The sequence below is a fragment of the Nomia melanderi genome, chromosome 2, assembly GCF_051020985.1.
Source record: "Nomia melanderi isolate GNS246 chromosome 2, iyNomMela1, whole genome shotgun sequence".
NCBI classification, from domain to species: Eukaryota; Metazoa; Arthropoda; class Insecta; order Hymenoptera; family Halictidae; genus Nomia; species Nomia melanderi.
Window position 1 is genome coordinate 30,451,797 of NC_135000.1, and position 11,711 is coordinate 30,463,507.

Consider the following 11,711-nt stretch of genomic DNA (forward strand, 5'->3'; position numbering starts at 1 on the left):
TATTCTCAGCGCTCCCTCGACTCGCTTTTCATTCGAGCAAATATTATTCAATGGTTTATACAGCGTGTATTAACACCATACCTTCCGACACAATCTTGTTCCATCTTTTTTCGTCGGAAATAATAAATATTGATGATAAATTAATAATAAATATAAGAATATTAACCCCTTGTCTTAAGGTTTACTTCAACTCAAACATTGTTGCACGCTATTTATTTTCGACGCAATTCTATGACCACAACTATTACAAAGAAAACTAAGTCATTAGCATTTCAATTAGATTTACTTATAAAAATTCATAAATTGTTACGATACGAGACATTTATGGAATCATTGTCAAAATGAAGTGATCGGACCGTACGGTCTGCTCTGAACAAAACCCGAAATTCAACTATTCAAATAACGAAAATTGAAGTACAACAACACAAAATGATTCTCATTTGAAAACTCAAAATTCCCTGCAGATGAATTTCCTTTCTCTATTTATATAACGTTGGAATCGAGACGCAACGTGTGCATTGCCATCGAAAAAACTTCACAATATCCCCATAATGTAAACAAAATGTAACCACCATGTAGTTTAGCTCTATACCTTACAGCTTTTCGTCTGAAGCATTTGTTTCTATCCCTCATGCTTTCCAAGTTATTCAGTTTTGTCGCGAAAACGGCCGTCCGGCCGCACTGCGCGGCCATGTGGATCGAGCTGCAGGGTTTAAAAGAGGACAGGCCGGCGCGTCGGTTGCCATTGAAGTGATTCGCGTCTACGATCGAGCGGCGGTTCGTTTGATTTATACCGATGCTATGGCACACGCCGGTGATAAATGAGTGGTGTGTGGATGGGCTCAGGAAGGACGCGTATCGATTCCTGCGGTCGAATTCGGCCGCGGGGGCTCGAACCGTTTCTGACGGAGCCCCGGATAACCATAATTGGTAACTGGATCTGTTACCGCATCCAGCACGGAGAACTGTTTAATGGAATTTTGAGCCAGCCTTCAAGTGCCGGCTATCAATCCCTCGCAACATCATTTTCTTCGCGATTAAGCTCGTGTAATTGTTTTTCTTATCGAGACACTGCCATTCGGAGAAGCTTTCCATTCGTTGCATTCGAAAATTTATTTTCAGAAGCTAAGACATTGATTCGTATTTTTATTTTAATACTAGAACCGAGCATTTAATGCGATTGATATGTAATTTCAATAAAAATTGTAACAAGAGATTATTTTTAGTTTCTTCGGGCATTCATTATAATATTCACGTGAGACTTATTTTCAAGATTATTTCGAATATTCAGTGCTCTGGAGATATTATTCTGACTGGTAGGTCTAGTGTGAAGGTGGAATGATTCGTTTCGAGGTATGTGCAATGAATAATTGATGCGTATTGAACTGATTTAGGATTCATTGCCGCGAGCAAGGGTTAACTCACCGACTTACAATTTCTTTTATGATCGATCTATGTGATATTATGTTATCGAACATGATTTGTGGATAGAGAACGGAATTACATTTGAATTGTAAGTGGAGTGTATTGCGTAGATTGAGTGTTGACAATGGAGAAATGGCGGTGTATTTCGATTGGGGGGAGATTAATGATATTTACGTTCGAAATGTCTATAGGTCGAGTCCGCAGGTTGGGAACTTCATTTATTCTGAAAATGACAAATGTCAGCGAAACGGGGCAGATAAATATTTTATGGGGCACCCTGTAGGTTCTCGTAAATATCAATATTTTATTATTCTCCGCGGTTTCGCGACAGAAATTGCCTGGAATTCAATGGAATCCAATAAAACACCGCGAATGGAAGGGACTCGATATATGGGAACTGTACAATAAGCGTGCAAACGAAGGCGGAACGAATACAAAATAATAGCTGTCTCTTACAGGGATCTCCGTATACAGGCCACCGCCCATTCTATCCCCGTTACCGATGAAAATATACTAAAGAAACTCGAAAACCTCTCCAATAAGACGACGATAAAGAAACCAGTGAAAGAGACGTACATAATAGGAAACTTTGTTTTCCTTTACAGATTCGATAACCGACCTAGAAAATGCAAATATATCAATCTCCCCGAATGGAACTGCATTCCAAAACTGCATACACCTACAACTACAATATCCCAAAAATTCTGATTAAATACATATACATTCCTTATAAAATATAAAACCTCCATAACAAAACAAAACCTAATCTTCGCTAAGAAACTTCACGTTCAAACAATTCGAAAATCTGGTAACACTAATTTTCCAATTTATTCAATCCAAAGTCACTCCAACACTTTACCCTATTCCCAAACAAAAGACTCAAAGCAATTACTTGAAATAACCAAAGACACAATTCCCAAAATCCATGCGCAAATCTCAGATCCATTCAGAAAGCAAAAGCGCCACGAAAGTAAGTCTTCGACACTGTTCTGCGTTTCCTGAACGAAACACGAGGCGCTACGACAGGACGCAAACTACGGATCTCCTCATAAAAATGGTTCGACGTGCTGATCCAGGTTAATACGCGATATCCGCTTTAGATCCGGCTCGCCTTTCTACCCGGCAAGTGTAATTAGTATATTCATGCGGTTCCCGCGGAACAAGGGAGCGGATAATCGAGTTGCCAGCCAGCGGTCGGCGATCCCCTTCGTAATGACGCATTCAATAATCCGGCGCAGCCTGGAATCCGGCGGTGTTCTCATTACGACGCGCGACGTATCGGGCGCGGTAATAAATCGGGCACGGCGTTCAATCGCGCCGCCGAAATGCTCGGGCAATCGGCGAGAGCGGCGCCGCGCGAGCGCGGGCGAGGCTAGGCTCGCAGCCGCGCCTCCGTTAAATGAATAATTAATATATTCAAATGAAACACACTTAAACTGTGTACCGGCGCGCGCTACCGGTTTCCAAGGCGCGCGTGCACAACCCCTATCTGTCCAAATATCCATTACACGCAGCCACACGACTGGCTAATTTGAATGCTGTGTGTCTGCTGGAACATTCTATGGGGTGTTTTCGAACAGCTTTGGATTCGGAGGATATCAAGGAGTTCTGAGCATGTTTAGGGGTGGTTTAGACTGTTTTGGAAACTATGGTAGGAATAGTGGAAAGTAAGCGGATGGTAAGTAAGAATGAGGGGTGTTGAATGTTCTCAATTTTTAATTTGTTCGCTGGGTAGAGGTATTTTGGATAGTTTAGCAGCTAAGAGAAAGATTGATAGTAAACTCTGAAAGGTGAATGAGGAATAAAGAAGAATTTTGTAATTTACGTAAGTTGAACAGAATCAAGGGAGCAAAGTTTCAAAGTTTAAGTTAAAGTTAAAGAGAAGTTAGAGAGATCGTTTTCAGATTGTAATAAAGTCTCGTAATTTCAACGAGACTTCATAATTTCCTTCCGCATAATCTCAAGTAGTTCATTTTTCTAGGAACATTTACACTTTCGTTTTCTTTATCCGAGAATTCCTCTTCGTACTCTCGTAGCCCGGTTGAAAAAGGAACAATGGGAGTTTCCAAGAAGCTCGATATCGTTGTGTCACGGCGAGATATAATAACCGGGAGCCGTTCGCTGCTGACTGTGTGTCATAAGTTTCCGGTTCGGTTACGGAAACGTCAATATCAGTCGCATTGAAATTAACTGGAATCGTTGGTGGTAATTCACGCGTCGCGCTTTACATGCCCCGTCCTGTAGCCGGCGCATTCAGCGGATACGAGCACGCGCGCGCGCGAAGGGAAGCGGATCCGACCGCGGATTCAGTTCAATATATTCATATTCGAAGTTACATCCCCGTCGGCTGCTTCAATCTCGCCGGTAGGTTGAGCCGAGGTACCGTGCTCGTGTTTCAGGTAGTGCGTCACGCGGTAACGAAGTTCCTTGAAATTCATAATAATACTTCGCTCCGTTTGAATTTTTCATCTTGCGCCGCGATCTCCGGCGAATCGTTGAACGTTTAATACGCGATAAGTCAAACAGAGGTTCAGAGAGATTTCATTTTTCTTTTTGTCTGTCTACCCGTTCATCCGTTTATCTGTTTATCTCCGTGTTTCTCAGTTTGTCTGTTTATTTGTTTGTCTAGCGGTATGATTATCTAGATTTTCAGATATCTCAGTTTTTAGATGTGTAGGTACTTAGGTTTCTAGATATCTAGCTATATAGCTATCTAGGTTTCTAGATATCTAATTGTATAGTTATCTAGGTTTCTAAATATCTAGCTATATAACTACCTAGGTTTCTAGATATCTAGCTATATAGCTATCTAGGTTTCTAGATATCTAGCTGTATAGTTATCTAAGTTTCTAAATATCTAGCTATATAACTACCTAGGTTTCTAGATATCTAGCTATATAGCTATCTAGGTTTCTATATATCTAGCTATATAGCTATCTAGGTTTCTATATATCTAGCTATATAACTACCTAGGTTTCTAGATATCTAGCTATATAGCTATCTAGGTTTCTATATATCTAGCTATATAGCTATCTAGGTTTCTATATATCTAGCTATATAGCTATCCAGGTTTCTAAATATCTATGTCTTTAGATATCTAGCCATCTAGGCATCTAAAAAATTATGTAACTATATAAGTACCTAGGTTCCCAGATATCTATCTAAGTTTTTATATACATACCCATCTAAGCATCTAGCTATCTAGTCCATCTATCCATCTATCCACACTCCTTACACGTTCCTCTTCGCCCCAAGTATTTCAGCAAGCATAGATCCAAGCAATAGTTCCTCCCCCAACGCTTACAGCCTGAAACATCGTTACCACGAACCCTCCTACAAATAATCGTCAAGTAGAACAGAAAGGATACTATAGGCGCTAAAAGAATCTCATCACGGCACCCTTTTATTTTCACTGTTAATACGCTGTTTCGCCTTTATTACACTGTTCCACGGGGATACCTGCTGCGTAGCCTCTTATAGGGTCGGTTTCCCCTCTTCGTCGAGTTACTACAGCCGTAGTATCCTTCGGGAAACGTATTAGCTGTTCGAGGAATATTAGACCGAGATATTATTGCTGTTTCAGGTGGCTAGTCCGTGTTATTGGTTACTCGAGCAATCTATGCTTCTTGTTCCTTTGCGAAACAGTTTGTTTTGTTTCGTTAACTATGGCTACTGCTATATCGAAACACTGTTTTCAAAAATATTTACTATTCTAGGAAATAACGGAAGATCCTCGAGTTCAGTTTCTCTTCTTCAGTCCGTTAACGAACTCGATGCAATTAATCGGTGAAAGGCCGAGAACAACGGTGTATTTTGCAGGACGAACATCCTTTCAACAAAGTTGTTGTAGGAGAAGTATCCCTCGGGTAACGTATAGGTTGCACGAGGAATATTAGACCGCGCTATTATTGGCGTTTAAGTTGTCTAATTAGGAATTGTTCGGCGGGGTGTTTTCGAGGGGCGCTTCTGCGCGCGGTACACCCTCAAAACTTCGGTTTATGAAATAGTTTCGGCCGCTGCTCGTGCCTGAGTCACGCGTCCGAAGTTTCCGCGTTCGAGTGTCGATTCGAATACTCCGTCCACCGGCAACCCCTCATTATTCACTTAATTATTGACGTTTATTCGTTTCTGGCGGATTAATTCGCTGCACTCTTAATACTAGAACTACCGTACCAGTCAAAATGACTGGTTTCAGTTTTTCTGTTTCGCAATTATTGATATCTTCAAAGCATTGAATACTCGAAATGATTTTGAAAATAAATAGTTTCATTTGAATACTATAATGAATGTCCAAAGAAACCGAAAATAATCTATTGCTACAATATTCATAGCGATTACATTTCAATGGTATCAAATGCTCGGTAGTTCTAGTATTAAACTACTCTGTAGACGATTATGAAAATAAATAAACAAACCAAGAAATACAAAGCAACCACAAAAATCTGAAAATCAAGCCACAAACGCATCAGATCTCAATGACACGATACCACGTCAACATGCAGCAATCGAATACCGAACTACTAGTATCTAGTACCTGTCGCAAATAAACAAACCACCTGGTTCCATTTGTTGGTAAACCTCCCCTTAAACTACTCTGTAGACGATTATGAAAATAAATAAATAGACCAAGAAATACAAAGCAACCACAAAAGTCTTCTGAAAGTCAAGTCACAAAAGCATCAGATCTCAATGACACGATACTACGTCAAGCAGCAATCAAATACCGAACTACTAGTATCTTATTTAGTGCCTGTTGTAAGTAAACAAACCACCTGGTTCCATTTGTTGCAGGCCGTATCGTCAGCGCCGAGGTGTCCGCCGGCAACCTGGATTCAATTCCGCTGTGCGGACCATCACGGAGCAGCACCGCGTGGCCACGGGCCGATGAGATTCGCCTGCCCGCAGGATCTCGCAGGATCATCCTGGACCGATCGATCCCCGAAAACAGCCGCGCGAACACCGATTTTTACCTTTACCCTAGAGTTAGCCCCTTTCATCGATCGATCGGTGAATCCTCGACGGACTCTGCGCACGATCAACGAAGGACCGGGATCGTCGGAGACGTTCCCGATGGATGTCCCCCGAAATGTAGACGAGACGACGACCGCTTCTCTTCGCCGGACAGGGAAGTGGCGGAAGTAAATCGCAGTTACCAAGTGGGCCATTATTGTACAGTCTAATTTAGCCTGGACGCTCTAGAGCGCGTGACGTTCTTCAAACATTAGCCCCCTAGTGTTCTTCCGCGAGAGGGTACGGGGATGACAGGACGAGACAAGTGGGCGTCGAAGGTCAATTTTCTGTTGACCCTTTGCGGCCGAGGCAAACTTCGAGCAGTTCTTTTCGAATTATTTTAGAATTAACAGGTCTTGACTATTAACCCTTTGCACTCGGCAATATTTTTCATTAAAAATATTCACTACTTTCTGACTAAGTATTAACGATATTTTTCGCAAGTAACACAATCGATTATCTTCAATGAATTAAGAGACAGAACTGTTTTACTTCGATGTTTTGCGTATTGATACATTACATAAGGTTTAATATTGAATTGAAAATATAAGTTTGCTGCGTCGAATCAGGTGGCGACTGTATGGCGCCCCTAGAGTGCAAAGGGTTAACACCATGCCGTCCGCATAATCGGGAATCTTTTGTTTGCGCCGGTATGACTCGTTTGGATCATTTATAATTCTCAATAATTCTCAATCCTGTCCCTCCATTTTCGCAGAATTTCGGTAGCTTCGCCCGCGACACCAACGTGACGTCACCGGACGGCATAGTGTTAAAAGTAAAGTTGCGTGTGAGTCTCTCGTTAGAATAATTCAGTTGTTTGCAGTCGAGTTTAGACATCGAAGCCGCTGCGACATTCGACCGCAAAGGGTTAATAGAGATTTCGCACGCTGGAAGGGACTGAGAGGTGTTGGTACTTGCGTATTATACGGACCGCCTTTGTCTTCTGTCTGAAAGTTAAGTCAGTCGTTTAGGTTAGTGTTTATTTAATATTGTAACACGTTATTAATATTTTCGTACTATTATTGTCGGTATTATTTCTACTATTAATATTTGGTTTCTGAGAAACGAAGGCAGTCAGTATAAAACGTAAGTATATACTAAGATATTTCGCTGGAACGTTGCAATACGTTCGCAAAATGGACGTTGAGGTACGGAGATCCTCGGATGTTCGGCGATCGTTTCCCGGCCGTGTTTCTTCCGACGTTGCGATGTGGAATATTGCGCTGGGAGTGGAAACATAGGTCATCGGTAAATGATGAATCAGTGAATACAAATTTTTCGTGAGTTTATTAGAAACAGTGGACAAAAGTTCTCGTGAGGTTCATTGTAAATGAATCAGATTTTAACGTAACAATTAAGTTTCTTTCGAGATATTTCGATGATTTTGATCCACAGACCGACAGATAATATAATTCCTCAATATCGTATCACGATATTGCATACGAAAAATAACTTCCGAACGAGAAAAATCGAGAACGAGGACGAGGAATGTTATCACAGCGAAATATCCGCAAGCGGAGTTATAACTTTACAAATTTACTCTGCTAAAAGCAGCCTCCGTTACGAATAAATTTTCAGAAGTTCTCGCGGCAAGTTTCACCTGAAATTCCCGAGTATCTTTTCATTAATGTTAAATAAACTTGGAGCAATTCTATTATCAAAGCAAACGGCGCCGCGTGAAAAAAAGCAGCGCGCGGCCGGATTCATTAACAATCCCGGAATATTTGAAAAGATTTAATGGAACGAACGAGACCCGCGGGGCCAAATAATCAGTTCACCCACAATAACCTAATACTTACATTTTCCGCTGGCTTCCCCGGCAATTTTCTTTCCATTACCACCGTTTGTCTGCTCCTCTCCCGGTTCACGTTTATTTTTTCCCCGCTCTTACCTCGCTCGCATTTTTCCGCCTCTCCTTCTTTCTTCCTTTCTTCCTTCCTTTCTTTCTTTCTCTTTCTGTCTCTGGCCTATTCTCGGCTCCGTGTACACGGATCTTCGCTCGCGGAGTATTTTCTACTTGAAATACCAGGCTGTATTATCAGCTCGGCGAGAAAGTTCTTCCCCGGAGCCACTGTTTCAGAAAAATATTTATCTGAAAAAAGAGGAATACCCCTGGAACCACGACTCGCCTGCTTCTCAACGAGTTCGGTCCACTTTCGAGTGTGCTCGACATCAACCGTTTAACAAATAAAAGCACTCGCGGTTCTCGCGTTGCGCAATTCAACTTCATCGATGTATTATCCGTTCTCGTGAACTCTCTGATCCTCTGCTGTTACGTATATTTACTTCTAATACTGAAACGATTAACCAGTTAACTGTGTTTGACGAGCATACGCGTCATCTTAAAACTCTTAATGCTGTTAACTTTTTCAACGATGGAAACAAACATGTAACTCTCCTTCGTTTCGCTTTAGTTTTTCGTTAGGATATATTTTAAGTGCATTTGGCCTGCATTTAACTAGTATACACTTCATTATTTCATTTTATTACGCGCACAATGAGATTTTTCAAACTAAATTCCACACTTAACTGGTTAACTATCATCTTCGAATTTAATGATAAACACACTACAAGCATTTGATTCTATATTCTCAAGAAACAATCACTTCTCATTTTCATCTCCAAAATAAAAATAGAAAAGTAATGTGCATCGCAGAGGGTATTTTCGAAAAGAGAAACATTAGAGGAAATCTATAAATACGACCACGTGATTCCTCAGAAAATTGATTCTGTTATCGCCGCCATTATTCCCAGCACACGTCAGTCGGTAGCTCTCGCAAACAAATCATCGCCGTCGACGCGAGGCGCCGACAGAAAGGCAGTCGAATAAGGGTTGGAAGAAATACGATCGGCGAAACCGTTGGCCTCGAACGCCGCCCGATATCCCTCCGACTCCATAAACCTCGTTCCGAAGGAGGAAATACGGAGCGATCGGCTGAGAATGTACATACGTGTATCCACAGTTCACTTCGACTCGATTTTATTTATTCCACGGCACTCGACACTGGGCGGGGACCGATTAGCGGCGATTAGACGGCCGCGAGGGCGACGACGCCGTTTTCCATTCTTTTTCCCTCCCTTTTTCACTCTTCGCAATAAGGGGAGAAGCGTCTCGGATGTGGAACGTGACCGGGCACGAGCCAAGAAATTGTGATGTGCGAAAACGTATCAGAGCGAGCGTGTCTGAGGGGAAGATTTTATCTATATATATGTATAAGTATATATATATATAATATACATACTAACGTGCACACCGTGTAAGATTGTTGCGCGAGGAGCGACTCGGTATTTAAAATCGGTACGGTCGATTGTGTTGTTTTTGTTTTGAATTTTTGAAATTATTTGTAATAGGAAGCACGGAGATCGAGGAAGTTATATATGTAGCTTTAATTGTGGTTAATTGAAGGATGAATTTGGATTTTATAGAGTTTGGAAGTTGAATATTTCTGGGTGTATTGTGTAGAGTGAATTTAATTAGGATAGTGAGATGGATTATTTCTATGTTGACGCTAGAGTGAAAGATTTCTTGAGATATTTATTATAGTGAAGTGAAACTATTTTTTAAATTGTTACGAATATCCAATGCTTTAATTATTAATAATTGCGAGACGAAATCCGAACCGGTCGTTTTGACTGGTACGGTAGTTCTATTAAATTGGAATTAATTGAGTTAGACTTCGGGAGTAGAAAACTTGAAATTTTCGAGGTGTGATATCCAGGAGAAATTGAATTGTGACGTTGTTTTTGCGATTGTGATAAGGAAAATGATTTGTAGCAAGAGCAGGAAAATAAGGTCGCTCGACGCGCAACAATTTCACGCGTAATTATAAATAGGGCCGATCGATCGCGATAAGATTATATTTTTATATGTAAATATGGCGTTCCTTCTTGTTATCTAAACACGTTTAAGAAAGAAAATGAAAAGAGAACAAATGAAATATATCGAGGCGGTAGATAGAGACACGAAACTGCGACCGTTGGAGTGTTTGGGGCACGCCGGGAACGATCCCGGCGAAAAAGCGCCGCGAAACGGACGAATTGCTTTGCCCCATGAATGTTTCATAAGGTGGGCGTGGGCGCAGGTAAGGGAGCACCGATTTCGAGGAACAGACACCGCTCGGCACGATTGCTATTCGTCCGGCGCTCGTAATATCTTATTTCGCGCGAGAACAGTCTCGTTTGTTGCCGATACCTCGCCGCCTGGCTTAATTCTTCACATTTTTAATGAACTTCCGTTCCCCTTCGAGCGATTCCCGAAAAATCCGAAGCGTTTCAGAGAACATTTTCAACGGTGAAACTACCGAGCAGATCGAAGCGACCCGTTTCCGATTTCTTCGCGATCATTGGCAAGATACAAGCGTTCCTCTAATTTTCATAGAAATTTCATGGTCTGATAAACGTCTTTAAACCGTAACGAAAGCTTCCCGTACTCTGCATGTTATTATTGCTTTAAGTAATCCATGGAAATGGGCATTTGCATAGAGACCCACGTTCCAGCCGTAAAAGAACCATCGCAACGATCGTTCTCCCATTTTTACTGGCCAGTAAAAAAATACTTTGCGCATAAATCCATAGACAGCGAAGTTCCCCGCAAAGCACAGTTCTAATCGCACGGTGAAAGGGTTTCGACGGAATAGGGTAGCGTTAATTCGAAATAAAAATGAACTCAATCTCTGTCCTTACAGGACGATTTCATCGGATCCCCGAGCTGTCGACTCAATTTCAGTCGCGAAATTCGAAGCGTTCGAGGAATATGAACCATGTGCTCGATAAATTGTTTGTACGGGTGCTCCGCGAAGGAATTTAATCGCGTCGCAAGATCCCTCGAGCGTCGCGGGAAATAAAACGAAAGCCCGTCTCTCGTGTTTCGGTCGCGACGTCTATGAATTTCGGTGCGCGGAACGTTATCAATCCTGCCGCGCACGTTCGAATGATAATAGCCTATCAAAAGCAGAAGTGTTCTCCACGCGAGGATCGCGTCCCTCGTTTTTCGCGCGGAGTTTTTCGCTGTGCGTTTGATGGGGGATTTATGTGGCACATTTGTACGGCCGATTGCCAGAGATATTTATCAAAGACGCTCCATTCGTTCGTGAATGCGGACGCTGTTGCGTGCGGTCATCGCGGAAATTAATGTCGAAGGTGTAATGGGGTTAATTGATCGTGGAAAGTCATTTGGGAATTTAGATTCGAACGTGTTCGGTGAGTTTAATAGGCGTCGGGTTCAATGTAATTTCTATTGTCGCCGGGAAACTTCGTTACACCTGTTTGGATATTAA

The 11,711-nt window shown here is 41.8% G+C and overlaps 1 protein-coding gene across 4 annotated transcripts in view; it reads left to right on the top strand.

Moving 5' to 3' along the window:
* LOC116429918 (uncharacterized) overlaps positions 1 to 6,308 on the top strand; it is a 383,306-nt gene extending 376,998 nt beyond the window's left edge. For all 4 annotated transcript variants that reach the window (XM_076374295.1, XM_031983448.2, XM_031983449.2 and 1 more), the window contains one exon: positions 6,217 to 6,308. The gene's annotated coding sequence lies outside the window, so the exon portion shown is untranslated. The remainder of the gene's footprint in view (positions 1 to 6,216) is intronic.
* The last annotated feature ends 5,403 nt before the right edge of the window (positions 6,309 to 11,711 follow it).